Source organism: Oryzias melastigma, linkage group LG8 (genome assembly GCF_002922805.2).
Source record: "Oryzias melastigma strain HK-1 linkage group LG8, ASM292280v2, whole genome shotgun sequence".
NCBI classification, from domain to species: Eukaryota; Metazoa; Chordata; class Actinopteri; order Beloniformes; family Adrianichthyidae; genus Oryzias; species Oryzias melastigma.
Window position 1 is genome coordinate 18,815,076 of NC_050519.1, and position 4,868 is coordinate 18,819,943.

General features: G+C 41.8%; 1 long non-coding RNA gene across 1 annotated transcript; it reads left to right on the forward strand.

The window, feature by feature from the left end:
* The first annotated feature begins 2,216 nt into the window (after window positions 1-2,216).
* Window positions 2,217-2,654, forward strand: LOC118599080. Its single transcript, XR_004948360.1, has 2 exons — window positions 2,217-2,344; window positions 2,443-2,654. It is a non-coding gene; the product is annotated as an uncharacterized LOC118599080 (long non-coding RNA).
* The last annotated feature ends 2,214 nt before the right edge of the window (window positions 2,655-4,868 follow it).

Sequence of the window (4,868 nt, forward strand, 5' to 3'; positions counted from 1 at the left end):
ATCTTCACTAACCAGCGTAGTTCGACCAATCGTATCACAAAAATCCCTTCCAGTTCTCCCTTTTCGCCTCTTTAATAACTCGTCCCGCTACAGCTCATAATCTCTTGTAATTTGACAGGTTCTCGTAGGTGTGAGTCTGTCCCAATAGTTTTAGACTCTTATCCCTATTTCTAACTGCCATCCTGCAGTCTTGAGTCCACGAAGGAACATTTCTTCTTAACATAGTTGCTTTACTTTTTGGAATAGTCAGATTTGCTGCTTCAATTATCACCTTTCTAATTGTCCTTTCAACTTCTTCAACAGTATTTTCCAAACCAATATTAGAGTGATCCTCTTCACATATACAAGTAATTTTTCCCAATTTGCCTTGTGAAAAATCCGCCTGCCTTCTCTTTCGGTAAATGATTGTTCCCTCACCCCACCAATCCTAGATAAAACAGGACAATGGTCACTCTCCATTGCACTGTCATGTACAACCCACTCACAACTCCCTGCCAAGACTTTTGAAACAATAGTCATTGCATCACTAAATAGCATCTCCATCAATACCAGAAACCGCACACCTGCTGCAAAGTCATTCTCTGGGTCCTAATGCCCATGCAGTTATTACTCCCGGCTGAACCAAGTTTTGCTGTGATATTTGCATCTAAAAGTTAGAAGGATAAGTTTGTTTGAGCATTCATGTGAAAGTATAAAACTCAGGGAAGGGAGGAAAAAAGATCAAAATAATCAACAGTTCCCAGCTGATTACAACTTGATTCCCATCGTTCATGTTAATGAGCCGTTCAAAAGATTTGACTCATCACGACCACTCTCCCTCCAGGTTGCTGAACATGTTGCAGAGGTTTTCTCCTCTTCTTTTTTCATAGAGGTACCAGAGTGAATCATGTGTTCACAACTCCAACTGATATTTACATCTGAAGTAACAGGATGAGCTTGTTTGGGCACTTTTGTGTATATTTAAAACTCAAAGGACAGAGGAACATAAAAATAAAATAAAAAATGGTTCCCAGCTGACCGTAAGTTGACTAACATTGTTCAAATTAAACTCAAACTTTATTTATTTGTATAGTGCCTTAACATAAAAGCAAATAAAATATATATTAAAAAGCAAAAAACACAGTGTTTAAAAACAAATTCTCACATAGAAAACAGAACATTAACACAAAATGAACACCCCTCCCTCCCTGAGTTACTGCCCCCACCCCCCAAGTTCCACCAATTTTACCCTTAACAACAAAAGGGACCAAAGAATTAAGAACTGCAGATCTCAGGAAACAGTCTGGCTTGGTACTACTGTGTAGAAACGATATTATGAGGATCCATTTATTCAAGGCCCAGCCCGACCACAGGGGTCATCACCGCAGCACCCGCCCAGCACAGGGCAGCGCAGGGCCCGCTTTACAGAGCTCGACCTCAGCCCCCCCAATGAGAATGAGCACCGCAGCAACAGCCCCCCTGCAGGCGGAGCCTCAGAACAGAGGATCCCCATGAGGAAACACTGGCCCTGAGGCTCTCCGGCAGGCTGTTCCACAGGCGAGGACCACAGAGGTGGACCGAGGCATCACCCTTTGTTTTGGTCTTCACTTTAGGGACAACTAAAAGGCCAGAGGACATCAGAGTCCACAAGGATTCATATCTTAAAAGAAAGTCACTTAAATAAGAAGGCCCAAGACCAAAAAAACATTTATAAACCATTAAGATAACTTTAAAATCAATCTTGAACGCACAGGGAGCCAATGTAGGGATTTTAAAACTGGTGTAATTTGTTCATGCCCCCTGGTCCTCGTCAGAACTCGTGCCGCTGAGTTCTGCAATAGTTGTAAACTTGAAAGAGATTTTTAGGTAAACCAGAGTGGAAGAGTGAGGTTACAGGGAGAAGAGATAAAGAAGGTGGAGGAGTTTAAGTATTTAGGGTCAACAGTACAGAGTAATGGAGAGTGTGGAAAAGAAGTGAAGAGGAGAGTGCAAGCAGGTTGGAATGGGTGGAGAAAAGTGTCAGGTGTGATGTGTGACAGAAGAGTTTCAGCACAAATGAAAGGAAAGGTGTACAAGACTGTGGTGAGACCAGCCATGTTGTTTGGACTAGAAACAGTGGGACTGAAGAAAAGACAGGAAGCAGAGCTGGAGGTAGCAGAGATGAAGATGCTGAGGTTCTCTTTGGGAGTGACCAGGATGGATAGGATCAGGAATGAATACATCAGAGGGACAGCTGTCATGGTGCCCCTGCTCTCCTCTGCACCTCCTGATTGGACCCAGCTGCCAGCACTCTTCTCATCAGCCACAGTCAGCTATTTAAGAGAGGCCTGCTCCAGCATTCTTCGCCAGTTCGTTACCTTAACCGGTGAAGTACCTTGGCCTTGTGCTTCTAGCCTTTTTGAAAGTTTAAGCTTAAGTCATTTTTTGCTCATGCTCACGCTGACGTCTCATTCGCTTTGCCAGGATTTCTACTACCACGTGCTGACCTGGGTCCATTGCCACTTAGCTCCACCATCTACCCGGCTGCAGGACCACACCATCATCCAACTCACCTGCTGGTTCTTTGCTCCACCGCCTGGTCTCCTGCTGATCCTCATCCGCCTCCTCCTGCTGCCACTCCACTCCAGCTTCAGTGCCCAAAACCTCATCGGACAATAAACTCTTTCCTACTGCCTTCTGGGTTTCAGCATCTGAGTCTGCTTCCTCTCGCAATCATGACAGACAGCACATGTTAGAGGTTTTGGAGATAAAGTCAGAGAGGCCAGACTGAGATGGTTTGGACATGTTCAGAGGAGAGACAGTGAATATATTGGTAGAAGGATGCTGAGTCTAGAGCTGCCAGGAAAGAGGTCTAGAGGAAGACCAAAGAGGAGGTTTATGGATGCAGTGAATGAAGACATGAAGGTGGCTGGTGTTAGAGTGGAGGATGCTGAAGACAGGCTTAGATGGAGGAAACTGATTCGCTGTGGCGACCCCTGAAGGGAAAAGCCGAAAGGAAAAGAAGAAGAAGAAGAGAGACGGGCATTAAAATAATCTAAACCACTAAAATAAAAGCATGCATCAGCACCTCTGTGCTGGAAAGAGAGAGGAATATGCAGACTCTGGAAATGTTTTTAAGATAATAAAATCCTGTCTTAACAATATTTTTAATATGTGGGATAAAATTCATCTCAGAGTCAAAAAGTACATCCAAATTTCTCACACAATGAGAAGGATTCAAATTAACCTTGGGTAACATCCTCCCTCTCTTGTCTTCAGGACCGATGATTAAAAATTAATGAACCATTCAAAAGATTTGATTTGTTCGTGATTGTCACATCTCTTTCTTTTAACTACATTTCCATTGTTCTCTCTATTGTAAAATAGAACAAAAATATTTTATCTATTTCCACAGATGAAAATTTCATTGTAACTCATTTTGAAAAAAATAAAATCTTAATCCCATATTTTAACCCTTGTGCTCTTTTATGGTGTGATACTACCTATGACGAAGGTGGACTCAATTTCTGCCACGCACACTAGTGAAGGTAAAAAAATCTTTGAAAGAAAAAGTTCAGTGCGCTGTCTTGTGGGTTCCAGATGACCTCACTTTTAATGTAAACATGCCTAGTATAGCCCAAAGCTAAAAATCATAGATTGTAACCCTACCAGAGACAGAGATAAAGACAACAACCAAACAGATGGAAGAATCCACAAATGATAATCAATAGCAAGCACACTTACACATACACACCTGCAGACGTTTTTCAGGTTCTTTAAAGGGCCATACCATGATTATTTAGTCTTTCAGAGTAAACCATAACCATATATATGATCTTATACTACCTTTGGAACACTAAAAATAGATTATTTATAAAATATTAGTTATTTTTATAAGTTTTCTCCTACCCTGAAGTAAAACAACTCGAGTCCTGAGGCTTCGCCAGCCGCTGCAGGTGGGAGGCGCCCATTTCACGACGTCATCCTAGAGCCAGCAGTCTGTCTGCTTTTCTCCGATGGAAACAAACAAGTTTGTTATTTGAAAGATGGATGCACGTACCATATATCAACCTTTGGTAGCCTCGCCCATCCCTACACTGGTTCACAACATTACTACACAGCGTCTGCATGACTGTGTCAGATGTGGCGGTGGTGTGTGTGTGTGTGGGGGGGGGGGGGATGGGGGGGGTTCTGTGTGTGAAGAAACAAACAACTGTTTTACCACTGGACACAATTGGAAGATATACAGCACTGAGCACTGTGCATTTAAAATGAACGTTTTTGCTCATAGCTGCTAGCTCTGTGAAGAAATTGGGTGTTGCTGTTAGACCTGGGGCGGTGCTGTCAGAGCAGACTCTTGTCTGTCTTGTCTTGTGTGAGAACCTGCTTGTTTTAGTGGGTATGGGAGGGGCTGGTACTGAGAATGCAGGCTTTTAAAGGATTACTCAGAAATGTGACAGATCAAAATACCTCTTTGGGGTTGTTTATTGTGAGGAATGAACAGCATAATACACTTTATATTAAAATAAATGTGATTAATAGACAGCGATTTGAATCCATTGTTAAAAGAAAAAAAAGATTTAAGACCTTTTCTTTAAAATAAATCCACTTTCCTTAACTAAAGTTAAAGTGCACCCAACACCCCGATATCACCTATACAAAATCATATAAAACAGCCACATTTATTTGAAACAGAAATCATGTCACACCCAAAAAGATCACCTTATCGTGCTTGACTTTTCCATTTGAGACAGCTTGTGTATGATGTGGTCAAACAGGTTAGGCAAGTTTTCTTTTTAATTACATTAAACACATAAAAAACAGTTTCCTCTAAACCTCATGACTTAGGAGGAATCAACAGAAAAGCTAGATCCCTCAGAGGTTAATTAATTCCTGCTTCTAGATAGATT